Here is a 14,968-nt window from a genome sequence, read left to right on the forward strand (position 1 = left end):
TCGTTTGCAGAAAATCTACTATGCTCGTAATGAGTGAAAGATCCCGGAATCCCCGTGTCCCCGTGATTCACGAATGAAAACAGCACACACAGCATTCACACCCCCGAAAACGAAGTATTAGTGCCCACATGGCAGGATAAAAACTGTCCCACACGTAAAAGCCTATTCATACATGCGAATGAATGTGAGTTGCAACCTACGTCCGCAGAAGAAGAAGAATGGTAGGTAAAAATGAAACAATCATAATGATAATAATAATAATAATAATAATAATAATCAAAAATAAAAAGGATATAGTGCTGTCCTGTGACAATACCCACACAGAAGAAAGAGGCAGAGAGAGACAGGGAAAAACAGAGAGAAACAGAGAGAGAATGACGGAGAGAAACAGAGAGAGAATGACGGAGAGAAACAGAGAGAGAATGACGGAGAGAAACAGAGAGAATGACGGAGAGAAACAGAGAGACAATGACGGAGAGAAACAGAGAGAATGACGGAGAGAAACAGAGACAATGACGGAGAGAAATAGAGAGAATGACGGAGAGAAACAGAGAGAGAATGACGGAGAGAAACAGAGAGAGAATGACGGAGAGAAACAGAGAGAATGACGGAGAGAAACAGAGAGACAATGACGGAGAGAAACAGAGATAATGACGGAGAGAAACAGAGAGAATGACGGAGAGAAACAGAGAGAATGACGGAGAGAAACAGAGAGAGAATGACGGAGAGAAACAGAGAGAATGACGGAGAGAAACAGAGAGAGAATGACGGAGAGAAACAGAGAGAGAATGACGGAGAGAAACAGAGAGAATGACGGAGAGAAACAGAGAGACAATGACGGAGAGAAACAGAGACAATGACGGAGAGAAACAGAGAGAATGACGGAGAGAAACAGAGAGAATGACGGAGAGAAACAGAGAGAGAATGACGGAGAGAAACAGAGAGAATGACGGAGAGAAACAGAAACAGAGAGAGAATGACGGAGAGAAACAGAGAGAGACACTGACGGAGAGAAACAGAGAGAAACAGAGACACTGACGGAGAGAAACAGAGAGAAACAGAGACACTGACGGAGAGAAACAGAGACACTGACGGAGAGAAACAGAGAGAAACAGAGACACTGACGGAGAGAAACAGAGACACTGACGGAGAGAAACAGAGAGAAACAGAAACAGAGACACTGACGGAGAGAAACAGAGACACTGACGGAGAGAAACAGAGAGAAACAGAAACAGAGACACTGACGGAGAGAAACAGAAACAGAGACACTGACGGAGAGAAACAGAGACACTGACGGAGAGAAACAGAAACAGAGACACTGACGGAGGGAAACAGAGACACTGACGGAGAGAAACAGAGACACTGACGGAGAGAAACAGAGAGAAACAGAGACACTGACGGAGAGAAACAGAGAGAAACAGAGACACTGACGGAGAGAAACAGAGAGAAACAGAGACACTGACGGAGGGAAACAGAGACACTGACGGAGAGAAACAGAGAGAAACAGAGGCACTGACGGAGAGAAACAGAGAGAAACAGAGACACTGACGGAGAGAAACAGAGAGAAACAGAGGCACTGACGGAGAGAAACAGAGGCACTGACGGAGAGAAACAGAGAGAAACAGAAACAGAGACACTGACGGAGAGAAACAGAGAGAAACAGAGGCACTGACGGAGAGAAACAGAGAGAAACAGAGGCACTGACGGAGAGAAACAGAGAGAAACAGAGGCACTGACGGAGAGAAACAGAGAGAAACAGAGAGAAACAGAGACACTGACGGAGAGAAACAGAGAGAAACAGAGACACTGACGGAGAGAAACAGAGACAGTGGCGGAGAGAGGGAAAGGGGGGGGGGGAGTAAAGAGAGTGCAGCTACATTTCAGACAGCGAAATGCATCTGTCCTGACCATATTTCCCATCAGACTGTCCTGACCATATTTCCCATCAGAGAACAAATGAAACTGCAGGCAGAAAACATACAAAAAAGGGGGGTGGCGCTCTCAGTGCAGCGACGCGAAGTCCCTGTTGGAGAGCAACCCGAATTTCACACAGAGAAATTTGTTGTGACAAAACAGTAATACTCGACAATACAATACAATACACCGCGAAAGACGCGACTTGGGGCTCGATACGATATGATGCAATTCGACGGGACACAACACGAGACACAGTATACCACACCACGCCACACCACACCACACTACGCCACACCACACCACACCACACCACACCGCACAACACCACACCACACCACACCACACCACACAACACTAAGCCACACCACACCACACCACACCACACAACACCACACCACACCACACCACGCCACACCACACCACACTACGCCACACCACACCACACCACGCCACACCACACCACACCGCACAACACCACACCACACCACACCACACCACACACCACACAACACTAAGCCACACCACACCACACAACACCACGCCACACAACACTACACCACGTCACACCACACAACACCACATCACACCACACAACACCGCATCACACCACACCACATCACACCACACAACACCAGAACAACACCACACCACACCACGCCACACCACACAACACCGCACCACGCCACACCACACCACACTGCACTGTACAACACAAAACCACACCACACAACGCACCACATCACAACACACCACCACACACCATACCACACTACATCACACTGCAAAACACAACACCACACTGCACCACACCTCACCGCACCACACCACGCTGCACAACACCACACCACACTACACCGCGCCACACCACACTACACCACACCACACTACAACACACTACACCACACCACGCCACGCCACGCAGCACAACACCACACTACACCACACCACACAACACCGCACCACAACACAACACATCACACCACACCACACAACACCGCACCACATCACACCACACTACACCGCACCACACCGCACCACACCACACCACACCGCACCACACCACACCACACCACACCACACCGCACCACACCACACCACACAACACCGCACCACATCACACCACACCACACCGCACCACACCGCACCACACAACACCGCACCACACCACACAACACCGCACCACACCACATCACACCACACCACACCGCACCACACCACACCACACAACACCGCATCACACCACATCACACCACACCACACAACACCGCACCACACTACACCGCACTACACCGCACCACACCACACCACACCACACCACACCACACCGCACCACACCACACCACACCACACCACACCGCACCACACCACACCACACAACACCGCACCACATCACACCACACCACACCGCACCACACCGCACCACACCACACCACACAACACCGCACCACATCACACCACATCACACCACACCACACCGCACCACACCACACAACACCACACCACACCACACAACACCGCACCACATCACACCACACAACACCGCACCACAACACATCACACCACACCACACAACACCGCACCACACAACACCGCACCACACCACACAACACCGCACCACACCACATCACACCACACCACACAACACCGCACCACACCACATCACACCACAACACACAACACCGCACCACATCACACCACACCACACCGCACCACACCACACCACACAACACCGCACCACACCACATCACAGCACACCACACAACACCGCACCACATCACACCACACCACACCGCACCACATCACATCACACCACACCACACAACACCGCACCACACAACACCGCACCACACCACACCACACCACACCACGCCACACCACACCACACCACGCCACACCACACCACACCGCACAACACCACACCACACCACACCACACCACACACCACACAACACTAAGCCACACCACACCACACAACACCACGCCACACAACACTACACCACGTCACACCACACAACACCACATCACACCACACAACACCGCATCACACCACACCACATCACACCACACAACACCAGAACAACACCACACCACACCACGCCACACCACACAACACCGCACCACGCCACACCACACCACACTGCACTGTACAACACAAAACCACACCACACAACGCACCACATCACAACACACCACCACACACCATACCACACTACATCACACTGCAAAACACAACACCACACTGCACCACACCTCACCGCACCACACCACGCTGCACAACACCACACCACACTACGCCGCGCCACACCACACTACACCACACCACACTACACCACACTACACCACACCACGCCACGCCACGCAGCACAACACCACACTACACCACACCACACAACACCGCACCACAACACAACACATCACACCACACCACACAACACCGCACCACATCACACCACACTACACCGCACCACACCGCACCACACCACACCACACCACACCACACCGCACCACACCACACCACACCACACCACACCGCACCACACCACACCACACAACACCGCACCACATCACACCACACCACACCGCACCACACCGCACCACACCACACCACACAACACCGCACCACATCACACCACATCACACCACACCACACCGCACCACACCACACCACACAACACCGCATCACACCACATCACACCACACCACACAACACCGCACCACACTACACCGCACTACACCGCACCACACCACACCACACCACACCACACCGCACCACACCACACCACACCACACCACACCGCACCACACCACACCACACAACACCGCACCACATCACACCACACCACACCGCACCACACCGCACCACACCACACCACACAACACCGCACCACATCACACCACATCACACCACACCACACCGCACCACACCACACAACACCGCACCACACCACATCACACCACACCACACAACACCGCACCACATCACACCACACCACACCGCACCACACCACACCACACAACACCGCACCACACCACATCACACAACACCACACCGCACCACACCACACCACACAACACCGCACCACACCACATCACACCACACAACACCGCACCACACCACATCACACCACACAACACCGCACCACACCACACCACACCACACAACACCGCACCACATCACACCACACCACACCGCACCACACCACACCACACAACACCGCACCACACCACATCACACCACACAACACCGCACCACACCACAACACACCACACAACACCGCACCACACCACACAACACCGCACCACACCACAACACATCACACCACACAACACCGCACCACATCACACCACACAACACCGCACCACATCACACCACACCACACCACACAACACCGCACCACATCACACCACACCACACCACACAACACCGCACCACACCACACAACACCGCACCACATCACACCACACCACACCACACAACACCGCACCACATCACACCACACAACACCGCACCACAACACATCACACCACACCACACAACACCGCACCACACAACACCGCACCACACAACACCGCACCACACCACACAACACCGCACCACACCACATCACACCACACCACACAACACCGCACCACACCACATCACACCACAACACACAACACCGCACCACATCACACCACACCACACCGCACCACACCACACCACACAACACCGCACCACACCACATCACACCACACCACACAACACCGCACCACATCACACCACACCACACCGCACCACATCACATCACACCACACCACACAACACCGCACCACACAACACCGCACCACATCACACCACACAACACCGCACCACATCACACCACACACCACATCACATCACACCACAACACACAACACCGCACCACACAACACCGCACCACAACACATCACACCGCACCACACCACATCACACCACAACACACAACACCGCACCACACAACACCGCACCACACCACATCACACCACACCACACAACACCGCACCACATCACACCACACAACACCGCACCACAACACATCACACCACACCACACAACACCGCACCACATCACACCACACAACACCGCACCACACAACACCGCACCACATCACACCACACACCACATCACATCACACCACAACACACAACACTGCACCACACCACACCGCACCGCACCACATCACACCGCACCACACCACATCACATCACACAACACCGCACCACACCACACCACACCGCACCGCACCACAACACATCACACCGCACCACACCACACCACATCACACCGCACCACACCACACCACACCACACCGCACCGCACCACACCACACCACACCGCACCGCACCACAACACATCACACCGCACCACACCACATCACATCACACCGCACCACACCGCACCGCACCACACCACACCACACCGCACCGCACCACAACACATCACACCGCACCACACCACATCACATCACACCACACCACACCACACCGCACCGCACCGCACCACACCACACCACACCGCACCGCACCACAACACATCACACCGCACCACACCACATCACATCACACCACACAACACCACACCACACAACACCTCATCACACACCACACCACACCACACCCAAACCTCGACCCGTGGCTGAAGCGGCAACAGTGACTGTACTGGTGATTGACAGGTTCAACCGCTGTACACACAGGTGGATGCCTGTCTTCGGCAGGTGTGTCTGCTGTTGCTGCTACAGGTGTGTCTGCTGTTGCTGCTACAGCTGCTCGAAGTCCTCTGCTGCTGGCGCGAAGGTGTTGTCGATATCTGGAGGAGGGATGGGTGGCCGGTGTAAGCCTTGTTATTCACCCCCGTATACTTTGGTCCTCCTCAAAAAATCGACGTTTGCCGACCACGATGTGTTGTCTGATAAGTATGACTGACTGACTGACTGAATGACTGACTGAATGACTGACTGACTGAATGACTGACTGACTGACTGACTGACTGAATGGGACATACACGAGCGCACAAACAAACACACACACACACACACACACACACACACACACAGACAAATGCACGCGCGCCTCCACACGAAAGTCTGGAATGACCTTGATGGAAGACGAATTATTATTATAATTACTATTATCATTATCATTGTTATTATTATCAGTATAGAAGAAGGTTGAACACGTATTCACCGTTGTTGTGTTGTTGCTGTTTTGGGTTTGTGTGTGTGTGTGTGTGTATGTGTGTGTGTGTGTGTGTGTGTGTGTGTGTGTGTGTGTGTGTGTTGTTTTATTTTTCTCATTCAGAGCTAAAAGCGCTTTACATGTTCAGATGTGGTGAAGGGGTGTGGTTTTGTGCAAGCCAAACTAAAACAAAAAGAGGCCGTCACGTCATTGATCCACAAGTCTGGGAGGAATAGGGACAATACGAAACGACAAAGAAAGGAAGGAAGCAGGATGCTTTTAAAAGATAGACAGCGAGGTCAAGAGAACTACCCAAAGAAAGGGGGGGGGGGAGTAGAAAACAAACACGAGAAGGAAAAAAAATAAAGGAAATAAAGGAAGAAACAAAGACAAAGAAAGTCAGAAAAAAGGAAAGAGGGAGAGAAAAGACAGAAGGAAAAGTATATATGCAAGAAATTCAGCAAAAAAAGACAGGAGAAAAAAGAAAGGTAAGAACAACAAAAGAAAACGAAAATCCGAAAAACGCGGTAGATACAAAATCTCCTGGGTATATTTCATGAACGACTCACCGCCTCTGTTGGGAAAATCTCAATCACCTCTGATCCTTGACACCTGATCAGAATATTCATCACGATGTCCCCTGTACTGTGTTATATTGGTTGAAGAGCTGGAGGTGGGGGAGGAGAGGTGGGAGGGGGAGACACAGATCCAGTTCAGCCTTTCCACTGAATAATCAACCTGTTGAATATCATCACAACACACTGACAAATGGGAGGGGGTGGGGAGAGAAGGGGGTAGGGAGAAAGACGGAGAGACAGACAGACAGACCAGATTAGCGAGACACAGAAGGGGAAGAAAGAGGGGAAGAGAAGGAAAGAAGGAAGTGTGAAACAGGAAGATACTGACACACAGTCCCACTGACAACTGATCGGGGAACTGGGGTGGGGGTGGGGATGGGGGACTGAGAAGTTTCAGAAATTCAGATATTCTCTCTCTCTCTCTCTCTCTCTCTCAAAATAAAGCGATACGTTTTGACCAACATGAACAGACACGTGCGGCTCACTGTCACAACTCATGACAATCTCGTGTGGAGTGTTTTGTACATTACCTTCCCCGTTTACCCTCCCCTATTCGAGTATTCGTTTAGTGTGTTAGCTCCCGGTTGTACGTTTTTCACGTGCCATCGGGGAGTCTCGTTTGTGTGTGTCACCGGAGATTAGAAAAGAGAGATAAACCACTCGCGGCAGGCCCCTTCTTACTGTCTATAACAGTGCTGAAGCCGTTTTGAGGCACACACGCAGTGCGGAAGGGTGGCGGTAAATCACCCTCTCCTTCCCCACCCCAAGGAAACTGGTCGGTTCGACGGTTCAGCTGCAGTAAAGCGAAAGTTAAGTTACGCCTGGAATTTCGCACGTGTAGTAAGATTCGCTGAATACAATGAAAACCGATTCATTTTTGCTTTGGTTTTTAGCACGTTTGCATCTGCTTGAATGTAGATAATATAAAAAGAAAATAAAGCAGCTCCCCCCACCACCAACTCCCCGCCCCCCCCCCTCCCCCCCCCCCCCCCCCCCCCCGCCCCAGCGCAATGTTGCACATGAGAGAGACAGTTATAAATTATTGAACTGCGTTTTCGTAACGCTACTTTTTCTTCACACTTTCTGGTTTACATCACCATTTCTTCAAAAAAAAATATATATATATATATCAAAACATAAAACACATATTCAGCTCTGTCTCTCTTCTAACATCTGTCTATACATACATACATGAATACATACATACATAATTTCATATAGATCTATCAGTATGTAAATCTAAATCTATCAATATGTACATAATCATATATATAATTCATATATATACGAACGCTTCATGTTGCCCGAGCAGACCGTTGTATTGTGCTCTATCTCTCTCTCTAAGTCTCTGTCTCTGTCTCTCTCTCTCGGGAGTTTTACATGGCTGTTAAAAGCATCTACGATTCTGTACTTGTATGTGTTCGTGACAAAGGTATTTATTCAGACTTTTTTCAGTGTCCAAGAGGGGTTAAACAAGGTTGTATGCCAAGCACACAGCTGTTTTCCTTTTTCATCGGTGAATTGGCAGTGGAGTTATCAAAGAAGGGGAGACATGGAATACAAATGATACCTGGCGCAACAGATTTGCTCTTAATGCTATTTGCTGATGATGTTGTTCTCTTGTCTGACACACCCACAGGGTTACAAAATCAATTAAATGCCCTTAAGCAAGAAACAGACAGACTACAACAAACAGTGAATCTCGTTAAGACCAATATTATAGTTTTCCGCAATGGAGGTCATCTTTCGACTCGTGAAAAATGGTGCTGTGGTGATAGGGAAATAAAAGTAACCAATACATATAAATATTTAGGAATGTTATTCACAACAAAATTGAGTTTGACATCTGCGTGGGATGAAGCAAACAGAAAAGGGGAAAAAGGTGTAATCCAAATTATAAAATCACTCAGGAGACTGCGTTCGACTGACGCTTTCCTTACGTTTGGGCGGGGCAAAGGCAGCTCATGAATAATGAATGCGTGCCGCGGCGCAGGCTGCCTGGCTTCAGCAATTTCTGCAAGTGGTTTATCTCTCTTTTCTAATCTCCGGTGTCACTGCTGAGCAGACTTTAAAGTCTCTCTGTTCTGTCAGTGACACTTCTCTGGGCTTTTCGCCCGCGGCCTTCTGTGAGGAAGGTCGTGTCTGTTGGGTTTGGGCTTTTTGCCCAGTTGGCACCTTCACGTGGAGATAAGCTTTCCTCCGGGTGGCCATGTTTTCTGTGTTGTGTGTGCTGCAGCGAAAAGGGTAAGAGTGCCCTGCTGGACGTGTCTCGTCTTTGTTTTTTGGGTTTTTTTCGTTTGTTTGTTTTGTTTTTTGTTGTTTTTTTCCAGCGTCAGGGTAGTAGTACCCAGTTGGCAGGTGAGTGTCACTATTGAAATAGTTGAACTTATCTGTTGTAGTTTGTACTTGTCAGTTGGCTGTTACAAGTGCTGTTTCTTTGTTCGTTTGTCCTGTTCTGTTAAGATGGAGATGGTGACGTTTGATTTTGTTTATTGGGATTTGAGGGTTAATGCTGGAGAAGTCAGGCTTGTTTTGTTTTCCTCTGTTGTGATATTATTTTAAACATAACTTTAAAAAATAATAGTGACTGGGATTCATTAGGTATGCTTAAACAAGTTGAAGTATTTCAGCCACTAACGTTTTCCTTGTGAACCCCTCTATTGTCATTGTAACAACGTTTCTCTTTTTTGTTACCTACTCAAAGTAATTATTGATAACTTCCTAATTGTAGCTTTCCCCCACTTCTTCCTCCACGTTTCTTTGTACATGGTCTTCTTCCAGGAAATGTGTTCACTGATTAATGTGAAGGGTAGGGGGAGTCGAACGGAATTTTATAGTGATATTTTATAATGCTGTTTCAGTTTCGTTAAATCTTTTGTTCATCACTTTGTCTTGCACGTTCATTGAGGGGGGCAGGGGTAATCCTTCCAGAAGTATAATATAATTCATGCAGTTTGCAGCGTCCCACTTCCTGTGCTCGTCCCTCTTCAGCCTGTCATGGCCGGGCAGCGTTGGTGCTCCTGTTGTCTGCTGACTGTCTTCCTGCTGCCCTCTTCTCATCACTGTCATCGTTTGTGCACTAGTTTCGTCGTCTTCATCTGTTTTCATCTGTTTTCAGCCTTCACCATCCAAGTCAGTTTTCCTCTTGTGCAGTGCTTCAGTTTATTCATCAAACGTCCTAAGTTCACTGATAGCATTCTCCTGACTGTTCACTGTGGGGGGGGTTTGTGTTCATTTATTTATAGTCTGTTCATCTAAGATGATATTAGACTGAAAATAAATTATATTATTATTATTATTTGGATTATCATTTCTATCATAATGATGACTGTTATTATTAATTAGAAATCGACATTTCTGTATATTCGAATGAAAAGGGGGGCGGTTGAGGTGGATGGGAGGGGGAGGGGACGGGACTAAGAAAGGAAGAGAGAGAGAGAACAGAATGTGGAGAAGAAAAAGTACAAAATCTAAAATGGAGAGAGTGAGTGTCAGTGATTGGAGAAAGAAAAAGCATAATACTGGAAGGGTGTGTGTGAGAGGCGGGACGGGGGAAGCGGGATTAGGACAAAAAAATTATCAATCAAATATTGTATGCACTACTTCTGTAGATTTGAAAAGAGGTTAATGTGGGGACCTACAACAACCAACCAACTGGACTATTTAACACATAACTAGCTAACTTTAATAAAGAACAGTTTGAAATATATAACTTTTTCCAAAAAATGTTAACATTTGCAACGGGTAACACGTGTTCCGTAATTTCTGGAGGCAAAAAAGGTTTTATTACTAAACAGCGGGTTAAAACGTGCTCTACCATTAAACGTTCCTTGCAAATGCATTCAGTATTTCCACAATATTTTGTGTATGGGGCATTTAGTAATAACCTAAGTGTCATGCTCAACAGCCCTGCCAGTTCTTTTAGCATTTAATAAGGCAGAAGTGTTAAGTTCTAAAGACAGAAAGGAATTTTTCATATTTCTTTCAACAATATTACACATTTCAGATGATGATAAACAATGAGGAAGTTCAATTGCATTTAAAACGTTTTTAGCTCCAAGCTTTGCAAGATGATCTGCACGTTAATTAGAGAAAAGCCCACAGTGTGAGGGAATCCTACACATTTCAATATTAGTTCCTCTCATCTCATACAGTGAATCAAAAATCTTATTTCAAAATGATGTTATAATTAATGTTTGTATAACCTGATTTGATAGACTGCAGAACTGATCTTGAATCGACACAAAATAACATTAATCAAGTTTAGGGGTAGATCAATTAGATATGTTAATGCCATTAGGACGGCAATTAATTCAGCTGTAAAAATTGAGAAGCCCTTTCCAATGACTTTTCAATTTTCAAAGCAGGAATTACATATCCAGAACTAGCAAAATGATTTTCTGGAACAGAACCGTCTGTATATATTTTTTAAGTGGTGGGGGTATGTTTCAGACAAGTGTGATTTGACTCGAGAAGCTAGTATATTGGGATTTTCATCTTAATGTCACAATATTGAATGTCAAAAGCTGCTCCCGTTAATTCCCACAATGGAACTGGTGAAGTGCTCGTAATCGGAGCAACATTTTGTGGATCAACATTTGATTAATAGTATCTGACACGCATGGAGAAATAGTTTCTAGATTTCCGTTCTGTTTCGCTCGTTTCCCTCCCAGCGGGTGCAACCTTGCCGTGGTTGGGGGGCTTGCGCGTCTCAATAACCCTGAGAGCTATGCTGGCGGGAGATTCGTCTCCTGGTAGGGCCACCCAAGTCAGACAGGTCAAAGGGTAGAGACCAGACGAATAGTACCCACTGGTCCTCCAGGTTGGGGGTTTGAATTAGGCTAACAACCCGGTTCTGTAAAAAGAAGACTGTTACAGAAACTGCAACAACAAACTCTGAGAACTGCTTGGTCCAGGAGGGGTACTCTCTGGTAGAGCCCATGACGATGCGCAGGAGAAACTATGTCGTGTGGCAGAAGAAGCTGAGAAGACTGGACTTCAAATCAACAGTGGGAAAACAGAGGTCATGAGGGTCAACAACAAGAAGCAAGATCCAGTGCAACTACACCAAGAGAACATCAAGGAGGTTGACAAGTTTGTCTACTTAGGCAGTGTTGTCAGCAAAGACGGGGGGACGGACGAAGACATCAAGAGCCGTATCAACAAAGCAAGACACGCCTTCAACACCCTTCGGCCAATCTGGAGATCGACAGCCCTCTCAATCCGCAACAAGATCCGGATTTTTAACACCAACGTGAAGTCGGTTCTACTCTATGGCTCAGAGACGTGGAGAGTGACAAAGACCAGCACCCACAAGCTTCAGACCTTCACCAACAGATGTCTAAGAAACATCCTGAACATCAGATGGCCAGAGGTTGTCTCCAATGAAGAACTTTGGAACATGACAAAACAGGCCCCACTGGAGACGGAAATCAAGAAACGGAAATGGGGATGGATAGGCCATACACTACGCAAGCCTGCAACAAACATCACAAGACAGGCTCTTGATTGGAACCCACAGGGGAAAAGGAAAGTTGGCCGTCCGAAGCAGACCTGGCGGAGAAGCATTGAGGCAGAGACAAGGGCGGCCGGAATGACGTGGGCCGAACTGAAGAGGACCAGCCAGAGCCGGGTGCGTTGGAGGAGTGTTGTTGCGGCCCTATGTTCCCCACGGAATCAAGAGGAATAAGTCAAGTAAGTCAAGTAAGTTCGCTCGTTTCGAAAAAAGTTTGTCAGACCGTATATTAATGTTTTTACAGCATTTTCTGTAGCACTTGCTCTAATTACATATTTTGCCGATATTAGCTTTCTTAATTCATTAAGAGGTAATATACCTGCAGCTCTATACGACTGTAATGTGTTCGTATGAAACGGAACACCTAGGGCCAACTTTATGGCTCTGCTACCTACGCTTTGCTTTTTGTTTTTTTTAAGGAAAGCATTGGGAGCAGAGAAAAATACCTCCTGTCCATACGTCAGTCTAGATCTTACCAGTGCAGTAGCGAGATGAATAAGTGGGTTTTTTTGTTTTTTGTGGGTTTTTTTGTTATTTATCCATTCTGTCATCATTTAAGTGTATCAGTTGTTACGGCTGGGATTGTGGTTATTGTTTTATCTATCAAGTTTGTGTGTGATTGAATAAAATGCATGTGAACTTTGAATTATTTTAGTCTTTGTCTGTGTTGTCTGGGTGTTAATGCTGGGTTGGGTGGGGGACTCTCGTCCGTTCTCCTGTAGGGCGTGACACTCACCCTGACCAGACTGAGGATAGGTATTTCTGATCCATAAGTACACAGAAACGTCATTGTAAAGTCAGGTATTTCTGATCCATAAATACACAGAAACGTCATTGTAAAGTCAGGTATTTCTGATCCATAAGTACACAGAAACGTCATTATAAAGTCAGGTATTTCTGATCCATAAGTACACAGAAACGTTATTGTAAGGTCAGGTATTTCTGATCCATAAGTTCACAGAAACGTTATTGTGAGGTCAGGTATTTCTGATCCATAAGTACACAGAAACGTTATTGTAAGGTCAGGTATTTCTGATCCATAAGTTCACAGAAACGTTATTGTGAGGTCAGGTATTTCTGCTCCATAAGTACACAGAAACGTTATTGTAAGGTCAGGTATTTCTGATCCATAAGTACACAGAAACGTCATTGTAAAGTCAGGTATTTCTGATCCATACGTACACAGAAACGTTATTGTAAGGTCAGGTATTTCTGATCCATAAGTACACAGAAACGTTATTGTAAGGTCAGGTATTTCTGATCCATAAGTACACAGAAACGTTATTGTAAGGTCAGGTATTTCTGATCCATAAGTACACAGAAACGTTATTGTAAGGTCAGGTATTTCTGATCCATAAGTATACAAACGTTATTGTGAGGTCAGGTATTTCTGATCCATAAGTACACAGAAACGTTATTGTAAGGTCAGGTATTTCTGATCCATAAGTTCACAGAAACGTTATTGTAAGGTCAGGTATTTCTGATCCTAAGTACACAGAAACGTTATTGTAAGGTCAGGTATTTCTGATCCATAAGTTCACAGAAACGTTATTGTGAGGTCAGGTATTTCTGATACATAAGTACACAGAAACGTTATTGTAAGGTCAGGTATTTCTGCTCCATAAGTACACAGAAACGTTATTGTAAGGTCAGGTATTTCTGATCCATAAGTACACAGAAACGTCATTGTAAAGTCAGGTATTTCTGATCCATACGTACACGGAAACGTTATTGTAAGGTCAGGTATTTCTGATCCATAAGTACA

General features: G+C 47.2%; 1 protein-coding gene across 1 annotated transcript in view; it reads right to left on the reverse strand.

The window, feature by feature from the left end:
• LOC143277076 (CD151 antigen-like) overlaps positions 1-6,692 on the reverse strand; it is a 43,675-nt gene extending 36,983 nt beyond the window's left edge. Inside the window, exon 1 of the mRNA XM_076581815.1 lies at positions 6,560-6,692. The gene's annotated coding sequence lies outside the window, so the exon portion shown is untranslated. The remainder of the gene's footprint in view (positions 1-6,559) is intronic.
• Between the last annotated feature and the right edge of the window lie 8,276 nt (positions 6,693-14,968).

Source organism: Babylonia areolata, chromosome 33 (genome assembly GCF_041734735.1).
Source record: "Babylonia areolata isolate BAREFJ2019XMU chromosome 33, ASM4173473v1, whole genome shotgun sequence".
Taxonomy (NCBI): Eukaryota; Metazoa; Mollusca; class Gastropoda; order Neogastropoda; family Buccinidae; genus Babylonia; species Babylonia areolata.